Source organism: Podarcis raffonei, chromosome 12 (assembly GCF_027172205.1).
Source record: "Podarcis raffonei isolate rPodRaf1 chromosome 12, rPodRaf1.pri, whole genome shotgun sequence".
Taxonomy (NCBI): Eukaryota; Metazoa; Chordata; class Lepidosauria; order Squamata; family Lacertidae; genus Podarcis; species Podarcis raffonei.
Genome location: NC_070613.1, coordinates 50,600,316 through 50,624,449, shown reverse-complemented (window position 1 = coordinate 50,624,449; position 24,134 = coordinate 50,600,316). Strand labels below are relative to the sequence as shown.

General features: G+C 43.9%; 1 long non-coding RNA gene across 1 annotated transcript; it reads right to left on the bottom strand.

Moving 5' to 3' along the window:
• Window positions 1-3,068: 3,068 nt before the first annotated feature.
• On the bottom strand, window positions 3,069-17,852 carry LOC128424180 (uncharacterized). The gene is made up of 3 exons (XR_008332946.1): window positions 17,729-17,852; window positions 17,160-17,310; window positions 3,069-3,563 (listed from the first exon to the last, which is right to left on the bottom strand). It is a non-coding gene; the product is annotated as an uncharacterized LOC128424180 (long non-coding RNA).
• Between the last annotated feature and the right edge of the window lie 6,282 nt (window positions 17,853-24,134).

The window sequence follows — 24,134 nt, the reverse complement described above, 5'->3', positions numbered from 1 at the left end:
AATCCTGCTCACAAGTTCATTATATTATAATATTTCTTTAAATAGTCTGAAAAGGGCATCCATTCTTCCATAAAAACACTCATCATTAGATTCTGTTAATTTTGCTGTTAATTTTGCCAGTTCTGCATAGTCCATTATCTCACTTATCCATTCTTCTTTGTGGATGGAACTTCTTCTTCCTTCCATTTCTGTGCATATAGAATCCTAGCTGCTGCTGTTACGTACATAAACAACTTTAACGTTTGCGGGGGGGAGGGGAATTCTTCTGTAATGATCCCTAACAGAAACGCTTCTGCCTGTCCAAGAATGGCAAGGCAGAAGAAGGAAACCCTGATGTTACATGAAGGGTCAGCATTGGCAAAATGTGCACGATTTCTCAGTAGGGGCAGAGCAATGCCCACATTTCCATGCTCTGCAAGGAGAGTAGTAAAGCTAATGGAAAGCTCTGTCTTCCCCAACATTGGAAGCACCTGTATGAGGCCAGGTACGATATGAGATTTCATTTATGCTTCCTTCACCATCTCTGGTTCTCTGATGGTGCAGAGAAATGAAACACCTGCTGAAAATAACACTAATTAGGTGTGCTAATGTAGCATGACCAATCTGAATATTCATACATCGGGTGTCCGGAAATAATTTGCAAAGCATGTACATTATCTGGTCCTGATTTGCGGGGTCGGCGCATTGCAACCTAGCGAAGGTATACCCATCAAATGCGAGGATAATTTGCAGCCTGCTTATGCTGCTAGCTGGTAAAGGCAGGTGTCAATTCATCAGCAGTAATGGGCTCTCTCCTAGGCTTCTTTCTCCTGGGAAAACTCAACTGAGACCCAGAAGCAGTCTGTGAGGAGGGGAGGTGCTGTGCAACCCCCTCAGCTGAGTCACTGCTGTCTACTGAGAGGGCAATATGTGGGGTGGTAGAGAAGGCAGCAATTGAGAGGAGCGCTGGGTTGCCTCCACTGATTTAGTGGCAAAGCGATGAGCTCCCCGCCACCTTTCACTGCCCCCTATCATAGAAAAGGTACTCCTGGACGGTTAAGTCAAAAGCGACTATGGGGTTGCAGTGCTCATCTCTCTTTCAGGCTGAGGGAGCCAGCGTTTGTCCTCAGACAGCTTTCTGGGTCATGTGGCCAGCATGACTAAACCACTTCTGGCACAACGGAACACTGAGACGGGAGCCAGAGCACACAGAAACACTGTTTACCTTCCTGCCGCAGCGGTACCTATTTATCTACTTGCACTGGGGTGCTTTCAAACTGCTAGGTTGGCAGAAATTGGGACAGAGCAATGGGAGCTCACGCCGTGGCAGGGATTCGAACCACCAACCTTCTGATCAGCAAGCCCAAGAGGCTCAGTGGTTTAGACCATAGCGCCATCCGCGTCATAGTATATGAGCACAACTGTTTTCAGCTAGTAGGCTTATGCAAGTGCGCACATAAGCTAGGCATCTGTAGCATCCTGCCAACTGGGGGGGGGGGAGAGACTTTTGCCATAGGTTCTGTACACACAGTCAGAAATTCAGGAAAGGTTAAACTTCCCTCACCATTTGGCAAGCCATGACATAGAAGCAGTTAATTATATGAGCACTGTGATAAGGTATGGCTTAGTAAACTTACAAAAGGCCACAGCTCAATGGCAGAGCAACTTCCTTGCATTCAGAAGGTCCCAAAGTATGGCTGAGAATGCCCCCTGTTGGAATCCAGGAGAGGTGCTGCCTGCCCATGTAGACAATACTGTGCTGGGTGGACTGATAGCCTGACTCAGTAGAAGGCAGCTTCTTTTGCATGTCAATTAAAATGGTTAAATATACTCACGCTTTGAAGCCGAGCTCTCCCGGCTCCATTTGAATTAACATGGGGCTGGATCAGATGATATATATCCCCAGTCAAGGACACCAGCTTGCCGTCGCAATGGAGGGGGGCTGGCATTGTGTGACATGCACACACCATGCTACAAGCTGGCATCATGTGCACATGCTTGTGACACGCTGCGCAATGTGCTTACATCACTCATGCATGCCCTGCAACATGCTGACATGTCGTATGCATGCTGCGCAGCTTGCGCAAGTGGCGCAAGCACACCACGTGGCGTGAGTGAGTGAGGTCACCACCACAGAGTTTTGAGAGGACCCAGTCCCTATTGGTAAAATCTATTTGGTGTTTCGCAAGTTTCTAACTAGTTGCAGGACCTTAGCCAGACCTAGCAGAGTAAACGCAGAATCCACGGAAGCAATTGGCAACTTGGCTGCAGACAGGATAGACAAAGAAGGAACCAGGAACTTGTAGTTAGGTGTTTATTATATACAGTGGACTATTTACAGGAACAGAACATGGATATTTTGCTAGCTCTCTCTGACACGACTCACAACTCCTACATTGACACAGAACAACTGAACTACTGAACTCTGAATCGACACATTCCACTTAGTAGGCCATTAATTATCACTCCCTTGAGAGAGCTTGACCAATCAGGGAGCGGACTCCATGTCTCTGTGTTATCACCAGGGAGACTTACTCCTTCAGATTGCCTTCTGGCTGTCTGCCAAACCTTAATTGGCTCTGTGTGAGTAGCTGCACGTACACAGTTTCCCAACAGTCCCCTCCTTGAAATTTTTTGGGGGGGCCTCAGCCCCCACCCCATGGTGCCCAGTTTTGGCCTCCATTGGCTACTGGTCTGCTTCCTGGCACAATTCAAAATGCTGGTTTTAAAGCCCTACACGACTTGGGTCCAAGCTATCTGAAAGACCGTGTTGCCTCAAGTTCTGAGATCTTCAGGGAAGGCCCTTCTCTCAGTCCCACCACCCTCGTAAGACGCACTTGGTGGGGACACAGGAAAGGGCCTTCTTGAATTGTGTTGCAAAATACTGTGTGGTTGTTCTTTCTGTTGAAAGCAGAACATGATTTACACCTATGTGCTTTGAACTGAACATGCAGAGATAAGGTTGGCACAAATGATTTGCCAGGTGGGCAGGGAGCACCTGTGTGTACTTGTTGCCTTTGACAAATTGGGCTAGAAGTGGAAGGGAACATACCTATAATCTGATGCAGAGTCTTGTCTGCAGCAAGAATGCAAGTAAATTAACTTTTGCTGATACCTTTTGAATGGAAAGAAAATACAGAAGTTGTATAAGTCACAGACTGTTTAAGTGGTTTTATCATGGTATGTTTTTACTTGGTTGTAAAGTGCTTTGGGGCTTTTCTTAGTGAGAATCAATACATAAATTTAATAAACTGAACCAACCAAACCTGACACCATTACCTTTTGATGCAATGACTCGTGTGTTATTGACAGCTACATATAACAGCAGATTTCTTGTTTGAGAACAAAAACTAATGGAAATCATAGAACACAGAGGATACAATATTAGGTTCTAAAGGTGGAAGGATAAAGCACACCCTGCAGATTTCGTGCTCAAAGTTTCTAATTTAAGTTATAGCTATAACATTTAAAAATACGGTATTTAATGAGATCCGATTAATACTGCAGTTATCATCGAGTATTTCTGCCAAGGGTTCCCTTGTAGCATTTACAAGGTTTACTGTTGCAGTCCTGTGGCAAAAATCCTGCAAGAAAAGAAAATGGAAATTCATACTGTATATAACCTTTACTATGCAGTCTGAAATTACGGGGAGAAAATGTTAAATATACTGTTTTCATTTTAGCTATAAACTTTATACACCATTACTGAACAGTACCATAACAACTTTGTATAACAGCAGAAGCAGTTCTTTGTGCTGCTTTCAGATCTTTCCAAAGGCAGCCTTTCTCTTTTTGATCTCTCCTTTCCACCCCTCAACCCTTATTCATCATATGGAAGCAAAACAAATTCTGTATCCTAGCCTGTGTTGGCTCATGTGACAAATGGGAGATGGAGCTTCAGCTGCAGAAATGTTATATGGGATGGGGACCCACCATAAAACAGCATTCAGGACCCTCTATTTCCATTTCTAGCATTGGATTTGTTTATATGGATGGCTTTTCAATGTCATCCCAGCTACTTTTTTGGGATCCCAATATGGATAAAAGCATATAATAGTGATTTAGATAAGATACACTCAAGTTTTTTGAGACGTATCCTGGGGCTCCCAATTTCAGTCAAGTATACACACAATGAAGGGATGCGGGTGGCGCTGTGGGTTAAACCACAGAGCCTAGGACTTGCTGATCAGAAGGCTGGCGGTTTGAATCCCCGTGATGGGGTGAGCTCCCGTTGCTCGGTCCCTGCTCCTGCCAACCTAGCACTTCGAAAGCACGTCAAAGTGCAAGTAGATAAATAGGTACTGCTCCAGCGGGAAGGTAAACGGCATTTCCATGTGCTGCTCTGGTTTCGCCAGAAGCGGCTTAGTCATGCTGGCCACATGACCCGGAAGCTGTACACCGGCTCCCTTGGCCAATAAAGCGAGATGAGGGCCGCAACCCCAGAGTCGGCCACAACTGGACCTAATGGTCAGGGGTCCCTTCACCTTTATACACACAATGAACTATTGGGTGTGGGCTAGCACTAAAAAAAACAAACTGGTTGTGTAGCCATTTTCATTGCCAACCTTTGAGTCTGCTTTCTGACTTACTTATGGACTCTTATAAATCCAGATGGTTCTAACTCTGCAAAATTCAATCTGTGGTATCAACTTGGAACTCTTCTGGGTTCTTCAACTTATTGTGATTACCTTTTTCCTGCCAGAGAGGATGGTAAATGCTTGTGGTTTTATGTGTCAGGGCTCGAGTGCATCATGTGTGGCTGGGGTGTGGAGAAGGGAACATTTGCTGCTCCACCTCAGACAACAAAGGGACAGAGAGAGAGTGGGTGGGAAGATGTTGGTGCAGTGTAGGATTAAGTTTTAAGTTGTGCATGTATTTATTGCTTGCAAGTTCACCTCTTGTGACTACCAATATATGGCTGACACTGGCATAGCTGGTGTTTAGAGGTCCCACTGCCCACATACCTATTGCATTGGCACAAAGTCATTGCTAAAGACCAGGTAGCCAGAATGACAATATGTACAAACTGGGGAAATGTCATTCCCCCCCCTTCTGGAGATTCTGTTTAAGGCAAAATCTGGAACATGGCAAACATGAGGAAATGGGTGGATTTGGAGAGAGTGAGAGAGTGTGGGCAGCAAGAAGCCAAATTTAACAAGACGTTGAGTTTGTTTATCTCGTATTGGAACAATGAAGTACAGCATTTGGCAAATCCACCCTCTTTGCTGGGGGATGTCTAAAGACTGGGAGTACAGATGAGTTAGACTGAATCTAAAGCTGATAAAGAAAATATTATTAAGAATGTATTGAATTGAAATAGCAAATATAAATACTGGATGTAGTTATTCATTGACAAATATATATTCTATTTATTATAATTTTAGAGGTTTGCTTATTGGATTAAACATTACATATTTGATTAAATATATAGAATTCTATATTATCCATACAGCTCCATATATATATTTCATTTTTTAAAAAAATGATATTTAGGCTACCTATGCAAGAGAGTTCTTGAATTAGCTCCGCACGCAAAATTCTACCACAGTTCTTATATCACCATTGCTCCGCTCCCCCCTCACTTTTAAAGCAGCAGCTATTTTTATTCCCACTTCTGAGACTAGTAGCAGGTGACTAGTGCCATTCAAGCCCACAAATATCCTTTTAACATTCCAGTTTGTTTGTTTTTTTTGACCAACTCCCCAAATTGCAGGAATTCAAAAGTACATGTTGCCCATGACTCCTGGCTTATGAGCAATTTAAACTGTAATACAGGCATTTCTGGCAGCAAACTACATTCAATGGAGCTAGCTGGGGAGTGTGAGGCTTGTGGGAGAGAACGCATTGCAATTTGTAATGCAGATCTTCCCTGATTCTCTGCAGGATTTCACAAATCCCTCATGGTAGACACAGCAGAGAAATTCTTACCTTTCACATTTCTACAGTGCAGGCTCTCGGAGAGGTCATTGAATAACGCCATACGATACAATCTACTTTATGAGCTGGTGTCCTGCAACTGCAATGTATATCGTTTCTTCGATATTTATATCTTTGCAGGGTCCGCACCAACATTTCAGCAAGGAATTGGGCTTCGTTTCAGTTTTGTTTTTAAAGTCTAAACACAAAATTGATGGCCAGCTTTCATACCCTGGCATTTTTATTTTTATTTTAATGCCATTTTGAGTTCTTTACTTGCACAGTAAGAGAAATGGAAGGAGACTGTTAAATAGATTGGCAGGAGCCTGCACAATTGGAAAAGGTTACTATGTGACTGGCAGTTATAAAAAAGGTAAAGGACCCCTGACCGTTATGTCCAGTCGCAAACGACTCTGGGGTTGCGGCGCTCATCTCGCTTTACTGGCTGAGGGAGCCGACGTTTGTCTGCAGGCAGTTTTTCCAGGTCATGTGGCCAGCATGACTAAGCCACTTCTGGCAAACCAGAGCAGCGCATGGAAACGCCATTTACCTTCCCGCCAGAACAGTACCTATTTATCTACTTGCACTTTGACGTGCTTTCGAACTGCTAGGTTGGCAGGAGCAGGGACCGAGCAACGGGAGCTCACCCCATCGTGGGGATTCGAACCACTGACCTTCTGACCGGCAAGCCCACAGTGCCACCCGTGTGGGACCAAATTTTCATAGATGCTTGGCAGCCATGTAATCTCAGCAGGTACTAAAAACTGCACCATTTGTACTGCATTGTAGGGGTGAGCACTCCCCCCCAGGGGGGCCACATATAATGGTCAGGGACTGCACTAAGGTGGTGGTGGGTAATTCTCTCTCTCTCACACACACACACACATGGAGAGAGAGAGAGAGAGAGAGAGAGAGAGAGAGAGAGAGAGAGAGAGAGACATATCCCACTAATTTATTTTTACTTCCTCCTCCATAGGTGGGAGGGAGAGCATTTCTGGTAGACTGGAGGGGAGCTTGATTCCTTAGCCCCTCCCAAGGTGAGCTAAGCCTGGCCTATTCTATTGTCTTAATCCCTTCGTGCATTAATTAGACTTAAGCATGTTGGTTATATGATGCAAGTTATTCCCACAGTTGGGAGAAGGGCGAAGAAGATGCACCATCTCTGTCTCCACCCTTCCCCTCCTGACTGCAGATTTATTTAGAGTTTAAAACACTGTTTAAACTTTAGAGCCGCTCACCCCATCAACCTGGGCCCCAGATCCAGGTTGGGTCGACACTGGATGGGCATGGATTAGGTGTGTTTGTGTGCTAGTAAAGCCTTTCCTCCTCCCAGGAAGGGAAGGGGTTGTGATCGGGAGACGATTCCTGCGTCATGCAGGGGGCGCTCCGCCCCCTGCTTCAACTCCAGGGTTGGTGTGCCACGCCCCTCCCCGGTTGAGCACCTAATAGGGAAGCTCGGCGGGGGCGTGGCTTGCTGCTCAAACGCAGCCCCACCAGCCATCCCCACCATTGCACACACATTTTCTTCGAGTCACCCACCCTCAACTCCCTTTAGATTAGCTGTTCCTGAGACTTTGCTATGGACCTCTGGTTGGTCACCCTGTTTAACCAGGGGGCCTGGTAGGAGTTTTTTCCAATTGGCTAAATTGGCCCGGCCTCTTGGTTTTTTTCGCCTACCTCGTAGCAACCATCACAACTTTCGTGGTATTTGGCGGTTAGGCATTGGAATGTGTTGTTGGTGTTTCGGGGGGCAAGGTGTGGCCATCGCCTTCCCCGGCAATTTTGGGTATTCCGCTAAAGGAATCCGGCGGTCATGGATCCTGTCCGATGCCCGTGTGGCGGGGGCCCATGGCACGACCCTCGGTGACATCAGAAAGAGAGCCTATAGTTGGATTAGCATCAACAGGCTTCCCCTACTGGTGGTTAACCCCTCCTCAGACTCACCCCTCTACGAGTGGGTGGAGTCTAATGTTCTGTGGTCCAATGCCTAAGCCAATACCTTCTCACATGCTGTAATCAATAAAGTTGTGGCCTTTACCTTACCCATTAACCTTACATTCTGTGTCCACGTGTCTTTATTCCCCAAGCGGGGATCGGGTCCTCGAATCACAATCATGAGCCTTTGCCACTATCAATGCTTTCCCCATTGATTTCAGGGCTGCCCCAGTTTGGCTTGCACTATATTGGGGAAAGGGTATTATTATATGTCTGTAGGACCTTCAGCAGAGACTTTGTGACAATGGCATCAGCATTTATGTGGTTGTTTGCACTTTTCACCCTTGTTCCCAGCAACAAGAGGGGAAAGAATATTGATGGGTAATGAAGAGACTGCACAATTTTCTTCGGGATCAGCACAAAGTTACACGTAGCACAGGTGTGCTTTTAACAGAGATAAATTTGGAAAGTTTGCATTGATTAATTACTCTCAAGTTCTCACATTCATCTGCCTAGTGTGAAAAGAACCGGGATCAAGCTTATATACACAGACACACATTTGTGTATGCATTATCATGCATACACTTTATATATATATATTTTTTTAAAAAATGTTTAAACTGAGGAATAAGTAGCAAATGCTAGCCATTTGAATAATTTTGTTCCTCAGGAGCCAATTAACAACAAATGTCAACAGCCACATTACCAATTAAAATTATTGGACTGGTTAATTCTGCGTCTAGCTTAGGTTCTAGAAGGTTATTTTGTGGGGGTTGGAGGTGGGGTAGACGTGTTATAACACCAGAGAAAACAATCAAGTAGTAAAATGAGAAATCAGGACCAAATATTTAGCCCCGTGGGCCTATCTTTTAGATCTAGGAACCTAGCAGCTACATGGAGAGCTTCTGTGTTGCAGTCCAGACACTGATTTAAATAGTCCAGTTTTTCTCTTTCCCAAAGTTCCCATTTTCCATTGCAGTTTATTTCTTTGAGGCCCTGATGGGGAATCTCAGGGCCAGGGTCCTCCTGGCTTCTCGATCTGGCCCTTAGAACTGTTCCCAGGACACATCCCTCACCAGGGTGTGTAAGGATGCGCAAGTATGTGCTGAAACTAGCCTACTGTACAAAGATTGCTCTGCTCACTTTTACCTGTAGAACCACCCACTGCTGCCATGTGACACCCCCCTGCCCCTCCTTGAAGGTTGCCCAAAAAGGAATGAAGCCCTCTGGCAGAAAAGAGTCCCCCATCACAGCTTTAAAGTAATAACACATTCACCATAAAAACAAATCACTTCTGAGTAAATGCAAAACTTCCCATAAGCCAACTTGAGGGACTTCCTGGAGCCTTGATTGGAGCGGGAATCAGTGGGAACCCAAGGCATATATGAAACCCAAACATTCCTAAGCAGTCAGTTGATAAAATGCAAGCATTTGATGTGCTAGCCACACTTCAATTCAAAATTCAACTCAGGTGGCTCTTGTGATTCACACAGAGGCATTCAGGAACACCAGAAGATGCCTTATGTTAGAGTTGTTGCAATGGAATCCTTGATCCGGTCCTTGTGCAGAGTAGAAATGAATGCTGCCCACCACAAGAATGACTTTCAAAGCTTTACTGGAAACTGTCTTAAAACAGATACAAATAAATGTTACAAGATGCAAAGTAACACATTGCTACTTTTTTTTTTTACAAGCTAGCAACGCAGTCCTGTCTTCTTCAGAGTCCTTAAAACGGTTCTATAAACTTTCCTCTCTCTGATCCCAGAGAGACAGATATCCTAAGCAACTTGTTTTTTCGCCATCACAGAGTTTAGCTTTGATATCTACTAGCTCCACTGCTGTTTGTTTGTTTGTTTTTTAAACCACTTAGTTCTCTGGTTTCACCTTCCTGCTGTGAAAGATCTGCAGCCTGAAGACTGAAATGGAACCATCCGACCTTTTCTGCCGCATTTGCCAGAGTGAAACCTCCTGAGCCTAATGCAGCCTTCCCTCTGCAAAATGTTTTCAAACACAATGCATACAAACATTACATTTTAAGCATATTAAGTTCTATCTTTAACACCTTAAACTGAATCAGGTCATTGATCCATTTAACTCAGTACTGTTGACACTGACCGGCAGCAGATCTCAAGGTTTTCAGGCAGGGATCTCTCCTAGTTCTACTTGGAAATACCAGGGACTGAACCTGGGACCTTCTGTATGCAAGGCAGGTGCCCCACCACTGAGCTATGACACTGCAACACTGAGATCTTTTTTTTTTTTTTTTTTTTTTGCCAAAATATGCTGGATATTGAGCTAGGGATCTTCTGCATGCAAAACATGTACTCTGCTTCTGAGCAGTTCCCCCTTCCTGTGAGCAGGTTAAAGTCATTAAGGTAACTATAGCTGGCTGATGAGTTTGACAGCCTCTGCATTCCCCCCCTTCAGTCAAGATATTTAAGTGCTGGTGTTTGAGCCGTTATTGCCGTGGTACACCTCATTTCTGTTTACAATGTGCCCATTTCTATCCAACAGGAGAAAAAGAGATAGAGTGAAATGATTTCACAAAATTGCAGGAAGGAAATGCATAATGTAATTGAGAATACAATAAATGGCACTGCCCAGACTAACATGCTGCATTCTTCACTCTAATTAGCTCCTTTGGAGCAGAGCAGATTGCTTTCAATAAGCCCAAGAAAATTGAGTTTGATTCACTGGAGACAATCTGGGTTCAGTGGTTAACCTCACAGCCTTTAACAAGGGAACTTCTTAAGGATACACAACAGTAACGAGTGAACTTGTCAATAGAAATTAGGGGCAATGTCAGGATTTGACCTGGTTTCAGATGGAAACGGCTCTTAGAGGGAAAATTTGGACAAGAGAGAGGAACAGTGGCTATTTCAGCACATTGGAATGGAATGGAATTGTACGTTTTGCAAAATGGAAGTCACGTGTGACAGAGATAAGGGCTCCGTCCTGCTCAAACAGCTTTGTATTGTGTTGCCACTGTCTTACCATAGATGTGTGTTTGTTATGAATGCCTAACTTATACCAGTCAAAAGTAGGTCTCTAATAATATTGGCCAGAGGACCAGCTGTGGCAAGGAGCTTGCTTTCTCCTCCAATCAGAAGAGAGCTTCAATATTTCATTTCCTTAGCAAGAGGAAGCACAACATGATTCTAATGATACAGATATGAGTGGCTCTCTTCAGATGATCATGTGTATTACTTCCCATACTTCAGAATGTGGTAAGTTACCCATGGTGTATTTTTCACCCTCCTGCTCATTCTACGGAGACGAGGCCCTGGACTTCTGCCCCAAGATCCTGCCCTGATGGTACCACTAGCTGAAGAGAAAAGGGTGGCAGTAGTGGCAAATTGAGATAGTGGCATATTGGGATGAGAAGAGAAGGGACGGCATGGAGTTAGCTCCTGGCTAACAAACTCAGCTTGCTTCTTAATGTTGCAGTCCTGTGCACACGTACGTGGGGGTAAATCCCATTGAATTCACTGACTTATGAGTAGAGGTGTACAGGATTCTGTTGCGAAAATGGACCCAAACAAATGATTCCCAGCAAGCAACAATGGGCCCTTTTGTTCTGTACAAGTTCATTATAAACATGCAAATTAAGCTTTGAAGAGTCGTTGTTATATATTGTTGTACTGTGTATTTTGGGTCTATGGGCTGCAATAAAGCTCTGTGTCTGTATACTGAAATTGTTTTCTGCAAACATGCCACACATAGCTTGAGAGTTCCAGATTTGCTACTTGGGTTTCTTTCTTTTGCAGTTCTGGAAGGGGTGGTGAAGGTCACAGAAAGTAAAGACTTCTGCTATTTGTATTAAGCATAAGAACTTAATGTCATGGTCTGATCTACGGCTGAGGACATCGGGACCGGGGGCAAGATGGTGGGGTGGGAGCAGGAACGAGGGTCCAGAAGTCAGGGATCCGAGGGTCAGGAAGCAAGGAGTCACGAAGTCAAGGGTCCGAGGGGCAAGAAGCAAGGAGTCACGAAGTCAAGAGTCCGAGGGGGAAAGAAGCAGGGAGTCAGGAAGCCGAGGTCCGAGGATCAGGAAGCAAGAAGCCACATGCAGCAAGGCAGGAAACGTGTTGCTGTGGCAAAGTGCCGAAGGGAAATGTTGCCCCAACCCAACCACCACATTAAGATGGGAAAGGAACTGTAACCATTCCAGTCCATAGAGAAGATGAGAATCTTTGAACAGCAGCTCTTAATACATTGCTTTAAGAATGTTCACCTCACGTAGCGAAGTAGTTTTTAGCATCCTGCAATTAACCTGAAGGAAGATCTGGCAGCAGTTGTGGAGGTGGGCAGAGGGAGGAGGGGGAGGGAGAACCTAAAGAATAAGGGATCTGTTCATGTCATGGAACCAAACATTTGGAGAAGAGCTTTTAAGCAAGATCGATGCCTATAATGAGAAAAGGGTTTAAAAACCAGCAAAGCAATAATGCACATATTAGCTTTTTGATTGAGCGTGCTGATATCTTCCTCAAAACAATTATGCCATTCATCCTGTAACAAACATAATGACCCTGATAGACTCGCACGGGAAGCTTGAGTCAATCAATCCCAACCTCTTATTCAGATAGACACCAAGCACTGAGGCGGGACAGCCCTGCTTCCTTGTTGCTCTTTTATTTGCTTCTTGACACATGCCATTAAGGCCTAAACTTTGCGGAAATGTTGCCCTTTTTGCTTCCCCCCTCGAACAACCCCAACCCCCTCTCCAAAGCCTAATTGACTCCTCTAAACAATATATTATCAGGCTAATGATTTGTTCTTGTAGCCTGGAGAGCTTCCGACTGTGTTTTCTTTTGAGAAATGCATAAATTGTAGCCCCATAATCCTATCGGGAAGGTTTTTAATAAGACATGACATTTCAGAAAAACTAAAGCAAGGGACGGGGTGTCTGCCACTCTATGGGCATTGTGCTCAGGCCTCGGTGCTTAATCTAAGATATTGAATGCCAGCTGCCAAATTGTGTCTGTAACATTTGACTGTGCAATGCGGTATGGTTTTAATATTCATCAGAGAGCTTCAATACAGGCTGACAGTACAGAGTACACTGCTATTATTACAAAATGATTTCTGGGCCTTGAGGGAACTTGGTACCATGCTGACTGAAGCCATATAGCTAAGTACTGAAGTACATGGCAGCTTTGTATTCAAAGTACCTTTGCCATCTTTATTCATCCTTGGAAGAAGGGATGTGGGTGGCACTGTGGTACAAACCACTGAGTCTCTTGGGCTTGCCAATCAGAAGGTTTGAATCCCCACGACAGGGTGAGCTCCCGTTGCTCTGTCCCAGCTCCTGCCAACCTAGCAGTTCGAAAGCACGCCAGTGCAAGTAGATAAATAGGTACCACTGTGATGGGAAGGTAAATGGCGTTTCCATGCGCTCTGGCTTCCGTCACAGTGTTTTGTTGCACCAGAAGCAGTTTAGTCATGCTAGCCACATGATCCGGAAGGCTGTCTGGGGACAAACGCCGGCTCCCTCAGTCTGAAAGTGAGATGAGCGCCGCACCCCATAGTCACCTTTGACTGGACTTAACCATCCAGGGGTGCTTTACCTTTTTTACTTCTACGTTTACCTTCATCGTTGGGACAGCCCTACAAAGTTAATCAATGTTCCCATTTTACATTGGTGAAATTAAAGCTGACAAATACCAGTTTGCTCCCAGCCAGTGTTGGCTCTAGGTTTTGGTGAAGACACCCTCCATTCCTTTTTTGGGGGGGGATTCCTTGGTGGGTCTAGCTCCTCATTGCAGCTGGTCATGGAAGCAGAGAATTGTAGAGTTGGAAGGGATGCCATAGGTTGAAGGAGCTGCGTATGTTTAGCCTGGAAAAGATAAGATAGCCATCTTCATGTGGTACCATGGAGACGGGTTTTTTCACTGTTGTCACCAGTGTTGTGGAATGCCCTCCCTGCTGAACTAAGAGAGTCCCATCAGTATTGGCATTCTAGCGGTTCCTGAAGACAGACCTGTTTAGGCAATTACTCCCATGAATTGATTGTGATTTCATCGTTTTAACTGTTCTAATTATTATGTTTTTAATTATTTGTTTTATTGTATAATTTAATTTAATCAAGGATGCTTTAATGTTATTTTGCCTTTCAATTATGGATTGATTTTGGAGTTGTAAACCTCTTAGAAGATATTTTGGTATATAAGCAGTATATAAATTAATAAATAATAACACTAACAGGATAGGCCAGAAATTGACCTTCTCCATGGAGGTCTACCACCAACCTAAACCCTATCCCCAAATGCATATATAATTCCATGGAGAGGGAGAAGATGGGTGACCAACAGGAATCATGCTGCCCCTTGTTTACAGATATTGCTGGCGTCTAACCGGATACCAAAATCTGGTTGTATATTAGCCACAGGGGAACTAGAAAATATTTTTCCAGATCCAATATTAGGTGTCCACAACAACATCTATCTGATATCATAAAAATCTCTGTGCAAACTTCCCTGAAAGAGAGGGGAAAGTGCAAAGGTACCAAATATTAAGAAGATATTAAAGCTCACTTGAGGTTTCAAGATTTATTGAATGGAAGGGTAAATATTGAGAGAGATTAAGAAAGATTATAGAGAGGTTATCGGGTCATTGTTGACTCAGTGGGAAATGAATCGCACTATTCACTCAAATCAGTGCATGGGACTAGGCAGGAGGAAGAAAAGGTACCCTGCCCAGCTAGCAGACACAGAACGAAAGGAATCTTAGAGGAATAGAGGGAGGGAGGAGAAATTTAATTTAGTAGATGAATTAAAGCTGAATCCATAACATTCACATCTTCCATCGTTTGAAGTTGGTGCTCATCAAAATTTTGCAATGCAGTTCTTCAAGCAATATTTATAAAAGTGTATATATTAGGGGAAAGTGTGCATTAAAATGAAGATATTGGTGAATTAAGGGACATGGGTGGTGCTGTGGGTTAAACCACAGAGCCTAGGACTTGCCGACTAGAAGGTCAGGGGTTCGAATCCTTGCAACGGGGTGAGCTCCCGTTACTCGGTCCCTGCTCCTGCCCACCTAGCAGTTTGAAAGCATGTCAAAGTGCAAGTAGATAAATAGGTACCACTCCGGCGGGAAGGTAAACGGTGTTTCCGTGTGCTGCTCTGGTTTGCCAGAAGTGGCTTAGTCATGCTGGCCACATGACCTGGAAACTGTATGCCAGCTCCCTTGGCCAGTAAAGCGAGATGAGTGCCGCAACCCCAGAGTCGGCCACGACTGGACCTAATGGTCGGGGGTCCCTTTACCTTTTATTAGTGAATTACTGCTTGCAGAAATGTGTGCATTAATCAAAACGACATAGAACAATGTGTTTAATCAGATAAATTTGCACGTTTACAGGCTTCTATAGGCATGGCAGCACAGAACAGTCCATTGTTTGGTGCAGGTGGTATAACATCTAAAGGCTCTTGTAGGCCAGATTAGGTATTACAGGACCTGTGCAACTGCCACTGAAAGCTGCAGTCCTGTACATCTGCCTCCAATTTCCCCCTATAATGTCTACAAAATGCATGGCATACATGGCATGAATGATGTTACTTTCTCACACCAGCTCCACTTCATTGACTGTGGAGGTGAGAAACTTGCAACATGATGATCTCTTGCTGTGACATTAGCAGTGAAGGCAAGGAGAGGAGAGATGTGTCATGAACACATCTGCCCCAAGTAGAGAGGCACAGCATGAGTTAAGAAGCAGCCAGCAGCAGGGAAGCTTGCATTACCCTCAGACAGTGGGGAGCAGTGGGCTGTCTGCTCCCCCTCCCCCTCCTCCTGACAATGAAAGGAATGCAGATAAGACGCTAGCAGAGAGCGGGATGGAGAGAAGCCAACTCGCTCAAGAAGCACTGGCAGGATCAGAAATCAGGAGGGGGAATATTTCCTCACCAGAAGAGGAGGCAATTAATCCTATGAGCCCAAGGAGCAGACGTATGGGGAAGGTATTAAACAGGAAACAAAACCAGAAACGTAAGGGTTATAGGTTCAGGATATTCTGCAGAACCAGGAAGAACTCCTCAGAAGGGTCAACTGAATTGTAAGTTACGGAAGCTCCAATAGAGCTTCCAAGGCTGGTTGTTTGTTTTGGAATAAATCTTCAAGCTAATTACGATTTGCATGCTGTGTTATCAAGACGGCAGCCTGGGCTCCTGACAAGATGTGGCGTCTTCCATCATCACATGTCATAATGTCTAGTTCTGACTGGACTAACACATCTAGAGAAAGGCTATGTTCTAACCACATTCCAATTAATAGATTTTGGCTCAAGATTTGTAAGATCTGTCTATTCCTTTGTGAACCTGCATGCAGGTTGCATATCATGGGCAACTTCTGATGCCCTATACCAGGTCCCCCTGCTGCTGTCTCCATAAACAAGAAGTTGATTCCATACATGGAGAGCTGCTGCAGAAAAGGCCCATTCTCATGTTGCCACCCTCCGAACCTCTCATGGAGGAGACACATGGAGAATGGCCTCAGAGGATGATCTCAGGGTCTTGGTAGGTTCATATGAGGAGAGGCAGTCCTTGAAGTATTGCAGTCCTAATACTTAATGGGTCAAAACCAGCACTTTGAATTGGGCCTGGAAACTAATTGACAGTTAGTGCAGTCTGACCAAGATCGGTGTAATATGCTCAAACCTTCTTGCCCCCATGAGAACCTTGCTGCTGAATTCTGCACAAGCTGAAGTTTCCGAACTGTCTTCAAAGACAGCTTTATGTATAACACATTGCAATATTTTATGGCATTTTGTTATTATTGCTTTGCTTTGGTTATATTGCTTTTATTTATTTTTATTTTTTGTAAACCGTTCTGAGAGCTTTGGCTGAAGAGCACCTGCTAAATACTGCAAGCAAGCAAATAGTTGATACTCAACTTCTCACACATGCATAGCCACTCCATCTTGCTTTATGCATTCGCACACAACATAGACATGTGTTAGTAGACAGATATGGTGAATTTAGCATATCCAGTGCAACACAGGCAATTAGGATGGTGATGGATGTTTTAAGGGCTCCACTAGCCTGATGCCATGCACATTGAACTTGATTAGCATTGTGTCCACTGTTTGCATTGTCAGCTCACATATGCCTATCGTCTTGTACAGCTTCCTCAAGCCGGCGTTCCAAAATGATGCACATGTCACATCAAAGCAAGCAATGTCAACTTGCATTGCATTACATTCTATGACATGCTGTGATCTTATGTAACTGAACACAGCACATTCTGTCATTTTGCACGACAGGATTAAAGAGTAGGGAAATTATCTTAAAATAGACCATAACACATTATACAAAGCTATCTCTATCTTCTCCTACCTTCCAAGATTACAATTATCCATTAGGCGGCACAGGCACACAGGAAACTTGACTGAGTATGGGACTGCCCTGGGTAGACTAGTTTGAAGTTACTTGGTCCTTTGTCCATCTCCAAGTCCACAGCATCTGAATGGCATCACACTGACTACCCCTGAAATACACCAATATATAACCACTTCCAAACCACAGCAGTAAAAATAATAAAACAGCAGAATGTCCAAAACCTATATCAGCTTTATTTTTTATTTTTTTAATGTGGGTTTTTAAAGTCTTTTAAAATGCAATACCCAGTGGAACCTAGTTTATCAGAGCAAATGGGGCACTGCCCCACCAATCTTAGTCTACCCTCAGCCTTAAAATCACAGTCATGAGGCACCATCATGTTCTGCCTTGGGTTGACAGGCTGTGGGGAATGAGAAGGAGGGTGAAGAGGAGTATGGGATGTGGGGGCTCATGCAGCAGAGCAGAAGTGAGATGAGGGAGTCCTCCTCTTTCTCTGAATCTGGCAGCTCTGGCTGGAGAGGCCATTCACATAAGACATGGGGATCTCATGAGTAAGCTCAACACACCTTGCCTTTAAATGTTTGGTGGGTGGGCATAGGAACCCATTGGGACAACTCAATAGCTCCCATGTGGTCTGGGAACCTCTTGCCCTAGTTTTGAACTCAGGACCTCCTGCTCCTACCTCTGCTAGTCCTGGCATTCAAATGCTTAGTCAGAACCTTGGAGCTGGTATAACTCCGAGTCTGTTGGTGAGTCTGAGCCATTATGCTGCCTCAACAAAAATCTCTTCCCTCCGTTTAAGAGTCTCTACCATTGTGTTTTGGGTGCGTCAGGACATAGCTCAAGCTCCTGAATTGGGCCTGGATATGCACCAGCAACTCAGCTTCCAGTCCATTGATTCCTGGCCAGCAGAAAAATTATTTTACTGGTCTTGATAGTCATATCCAACCATTAAGTTTCAGGAAGGCCTCTCCTCCTTCCGGAGGGGAGGTGTTGTGGGCGGGAGACGACTCCCGTGTCACGCAGGGAGTGTTATGCCCCCTGCCCCATCCACATGGCTGGTGCGCCACTCCTCCCGGTTGAGCACCCAATTGGGCGGCTTGGTGGGGGCGTGGTTTGCTGCTCAAGACGCAGCCGCGCCAGCCATTCAGCCCCTTTGCTCACCTTCTCGTCGCGAGTCACCCACCCACCACTCCCTTAGGGCTTGGGGCTTAGCTTTTCTCTTGACCTTGCTATGGACCTATGGTTGGTTGCCCAGGTTGCCCAGGGGGCCTGGTAGGGATTTTTCCAACTGGCATTAGGCCTTTTGGTTTTTTCGCCTACCTCGTAGCAATCGTCATAACTTTCTTGGTATTGGGCGGTTAGGCATTGGAATGTGTTTGTGGTGTGTGGAAGGGCTAGATGTGGCCATCACCTACGCCTTCAATTTTGGGTATTCCATTAAAGGAACCCAGTGGTTGTGTATCCTGTCCGATGCCTGTGTGACGGGGGGCCATGGCACGACCCTCAGTGACATCAGGGGAGAGCTTATAGTTGTATTAGCATCAACAGGCTCCCCCTACTAGTGGTTAACCCCCTCTTCAGACTCACCCCTCTTCAAGTGGGTGGAGTCAAATTTTCCATGGTCAAATGCCTAAGCCAATACCTTCTCACTTGCTGTAATCAATGAAGTTGTGGCCTTTTCTTGCCCATTAACCTTATATTCTGTGTCAACGTGTCTTTATTCCACCAAGTGGGGGTCGGGTCCTCGAACCACAACAGCATGCCTTTGAATACTGATCGCAGAATAGGGCTGTTTTCTTTGTTGAAGTAAGGGTAGCAAAAATGCAACTAAGAAGCTCACATCATAAAAATTTCTGTGGAAATTAAACCAATGTCCAGACTTTAACATTCAAAAACTTTACTTGCAGAAACTGATAGTTATACAGCAGATGAATTAAAACGTAACATTTACAGTCACATGCTTTTCCAATCATGGGTTTACAGTTTCTTCTTCTAACTTCCCAACAACCAGATTTTCCTCTCTTTCCAGAGCTCAGCACTCAGCCTTCCATATCTTAATTAGGCCATGCCTTGCGGCACTTATGAGAGATTTCCATTTTTACCTTCTCTTGCAGTTTTTCTTTCAAGCAGAGAAGAAACCCTCCAACACTCTATTCAACTTAGCAGTGTTCACAGTGGATTAAAACACAGTCATCTTGCTTCACATAAAATGGAGTCTCTCCTTCGCTAGATACTTCCCATGTGACCAACCTTAGCCAATCGCATGAGAACTACTAGAGCCCTCTCTAGAATTCAGTTACCGACCAATCAAATTTGCATACAAGTATTTACAATTTCAGTGAATTAAATTAAATTACTATACTTAGCAGTCTTCACATCCAGCTTGCGGACTTCCCAGCTCAATCTGATGGGCTACTATTAGTAACGGGAAGCTAGACTAGCAAGGCCTTTGATTTGATCCAACAGGGTTATTTTTACGTTTTCTTGGCCTGAAGGTAAGTTGTGTGGAAGACTTCACCTAATAAATTTCTACATGCCTGGATATTGTTAATGAAGCAGGGTCAAATTAAAAAAATCAAATTCCAGTTATCCTATCCAAGACCTGCTATCTGTCAGCTGAGTGCAAAGAGCTCTAAAATACAAGAGTCTTATTTGGCAACTGAGCTTAATTCAGTTAAGTGATGATTTCACCTTGCACGGTTTAAGGTTTTAACTATGATTGATATAGAACCTTCTAAAACATAAGTAATTATGGATGCCTGGCAGAAGGGGGGGGCATTTGAACTTCTTCACTTGCTTTGTGAAAGGCAGCTATAAATCCTTCAGTATTTAATTGCTGCAGTTTATATGCCAGCACCTTTTCTGCCCCTGTCTTCTCTGTCACATCTTCCTTTACTTTTTACTCTGCCAAAGATTTACTTTTCCCAATAATTAAATTAAATTAGATAAATTAAAGCCTAACTGAAGCTAATTTTGCATAATATCCCAAACCATTTGTGTAAGACTTCTAAAAAAGAAATCTTCCAGCTATTTCTCTAGGCAGTAGGTTAGCTAATTATCTACCTCTCCAAGCAGCCTTTGAGCTATCATGGATCATATGTTTAGAAGGGGAGAAAATTCATTCGATTGCAAAATGAATGTCCATTACCATCCTGATGTATCATAAACATTCTGCTTTCCTCCCACCGGGAATAAACAATTCTTCCTCTCTGGGATATGTTTGATCACATAACATAATAAGCAGATTACATATTATCATTATCCTCTGAATATCATCAAGTCGGCAATTTATTCCTGAAACTTGTGGGAGATGCAAATTTGGCTGAAGTTTAGAACTCCAAAACTTTGAAGGTGAACCCCGACTGCTCATGGCCGCCAAATACTTGCTGCTATTTCAGAGTGCGCCTGTCCATCCAGCACATTAATTCACCATGCCAGAGGCGGATTTAGGGGATCATGACCGATTCGTTTACATTGGATGCAGAGTCTTGGGGCCACCGCTGAGGGCACTATGGTTTAGAATGGAACAAGACAGGAGGAGGAGTGCTTAATTTTTTCATCACACAGGATGCTGCCGAAATTTGAGACCCCAAGATCCGCCAATAACCAAATCATATTTCCAAGTTTTATCCTTTTCATTGAGTTCCTCAGAAGTGAACTGTACAATCCTATGGCTGGGAAGTCAGAGGGCTTGCTCTCAGTCCTCAATCCACCATATGGCAGCTCCATATTGTACAAATCATCCCAAACTGGGGAGGGAGGGGGGGATGAAAATGGAAAGCACATGATGGGAGGAGCAATTGTCTTCTTATCTCATTCCCCCCCCCAAAGTCTATGAACTGATAATTACTTCCACCAGGTCCTGCTCTGTAGAATGTTTGTGGGCAACTCCATGGAACTGGGGAGGGGGCTTAGCTCTAATAAAGGTGTGCTCCTCACTCAGACCCTGTCTGTGACCTCATTTTCAAGAATCTATGGGCAGCTCTTTCAGTGGAGGGCCACCACAGGAACACAAAGTCACAGGAGTGTGCTGGTCAGTAATCAAAGAAGGAGTTAATGCTTTATGGGCAAAAACACAATCTCTACAGACTTGGTTGAGTGTCTGGCCTAATGAGCAGACCAGTTCATTCCTGGTGGTCTTCCTCCATGAAAATCAGTTGCCGAGACTGAAAGTCCCTCCCTCCTCACAGCTGTGCCCTCCTTTCCAGGGCTTTCCCCAAGCAATCAGAGACTACGTCTGCATGCAGCCCACCTATCCACCACTCTTTTCATGCCTCTTCTGGTACTGGGAGACCAGGGGGAGGGGAGCTTGTTGCAGGAGGGGAAGACACCTGTGATTCTTCACCAGCCTGAATCAACTCTGCCTCTTGGCCTCCCTACGTCCTTACCAATGTATGGTGAATGTGGCCTTTAAGGGTTTACTAAGAAAGCAGAGACATCACCTTGCCAACAAAGGTCCGTATAGTTAAAGCTATGGTTTTCCCAGTAGTGATGTATGGAAGTGAGAGCTGGACCATAAAGAAGGCTAATCGCTGAAGAATTGATGCTTTTGTATTATGGTGCTGGAGGAGACTCTTGAGAGTCCCATGGACTGCAAGAAGATCAAACCTATCCATTCTTAAGGAAATCAGCCCTGAGTGCTCACTGGAAGGACAGATCCTGAAGCTGAGGCTCCAATACTTTGGCCACCTCATGAGAAGAGAAGACTCCCTGGAAAAGACCCTGATGTTGGGAAAGATGGAGGGCACAAGGAGAAGGGGACAACAGAGGACGAGATGATTGGATAGTGTTCTCGAAGCTACCAGCATGAGTTTGACCAAACTGTGGGAGGCAGTGCAAGACAGAAGTGCCTGGCGTTCTCTGGTCCATGGGGTCACAAAGAGTCGGACACAACTAAACGACTAAACAACAACAAAGAAAGGATTGGCTACAGCTCTGTCAAGTGTCTGCTCAGTGGCCAACTCGGATTTGTCACCATATAATTTGTAAAAGTGCCCTGGGTAGAACTCATTTGTAATGGAAGATAGCAGAAGGGTTGGACCAGTCATTTATACTATCATAAATTCCCATTGCCAGTTTATCTTTCTCTTCTAGCAGGGTTTTAAAAGTTAAACTGTCCATAAGGTATTTTTGCCACATTAATTTCCCTTGAGGATGTCTTACAGTGTCTCCAGTAAATCACAGCCATGACTGACTATATCTGTGGGTGCATCATCGGTCCAGATGAATTAGACAAACCACCAAAGATGAACTCCAAGAATGCAGCTAACGTGTCATGTTACCCTCTCCAAAGCTGATGTTCAGAACAACTAATCATGTCCAAAGTACAGACCATATCAAGGTAATTACTTTTAAATCCAGCCCAATAATCATGTTTTTAATACCAGAAACATACAAGTTGAGCTTGGGATGTGTGCGTATGTTTCAATTCTGATGGACACAGCATAATAAAAAAGCAAAAATGTGTCCTTGGTGGTAAGGGATGAACTTCTTTGTTCATTAATGAATGATATTTTCCCTGTCTTAGGGTTTATTTTTCATTTCAGCAACTGGGAGAATTATCTGCACTGTATATGGACTCATATCAACCTGTTTAACTGAGATAAAAGACACTTATCGACTTCCATTTTTTATATAAAAAAGACAACCCTCATTTCAATTTTTATTTTTATTTTTATTTTGATACTGTCGCTGCTCCATTACTTGAATAGAGGGTATGTCTTTTCCAGATAGCTCTCAAATACTTCCTAATTTCACTTGGCCTGGGGAATTTTTTCAGTAAAAAATATAAAAAACCCCAATTAATTCCATTTTGAAGTCTCAGAGGCAATGCTTGACAACATTCCATTTCTTTCCATGAGAGCTAATAAACTAAAAAAAAAATTACATCTGTAAAATGAAATAATTCAAGCTTCAGGATCAAAGAAAAATAGCATGGGGGGGGGGAATCATCAGTAAAACAATGAAATCCAAAGGAAAAACTCTAAGACAAAGGATGGAAGCGGGAGGGAGTTTAGGAGGATGCAAGTACCATTATACACCTGTGTCTTGACACAGGCATAATGAAAACAATATGCTGAATTAGAGCTTTGAGTGACAGAAGAAAATTGGAATGTGAGAGTGAATGGAAGACCTCGGAGTATAGAAAATTTTTAGAATACTGGATTGGAACAAGGAAATTGTCAGGCAGAAAACTATTTAGAAAGCGTATAATAAAGATAGCAATTAAACCAATCATACTCATAAAACATCTTGTTTTGGGGGGGGGGAATTACAATTCATTTTCATTCCACTAAATTTGTCCTTCATTTGCAATGCATATGTCGTCCGTGTCACACTCATTTATAAAATATTTTAAAAAGAAATATATATATATCTTCTCTGAAGAGAGTGTGTTTAAATCATAGATCAAGATGCAAAGTTTTTTTAAAAAGCAAAACAAAATTGCCTTGATTATTTCTCCTCAAAATCTGCCCCCTGCAGATTCTGAGACTTAATGCACAAACATATGAATATCTACTTAAAAGTAAGTTCCATTTAAGATTGTAACCTAAACATCAAGCAACATGTGACATTTGCCAACTGGGTTAGACACCTGTCAGTACCTGAGAGGCCACAGCACTTGCTATCCAAAGCCCTGTGCTGGGGGCATTGGGTATTGAAATTTGAACACTTTTGACATTTGATGGATACTAGTATGTTAGTTGAAAACAGTTTATTGAATACATATATGCCAGATCTTTCTTTGAGAGACCTTAGGTTGTCTACATGGCTCTTCTCCCACGCTCACCCTCCATTTTATCCTCCTAATAACTCAGGTGAGTTTCATGCCTGAGTGAGGAACTGAACTCCTCTCTCTCCAACACTTTTAAGCAAAAGAAGGGCCCTAATGGATCATACCAAAAGCCTACCAACTTCAAAATCCTGTTACCACAGTGGCCATTAGATTGGAGAAGATGCTAGAATTCT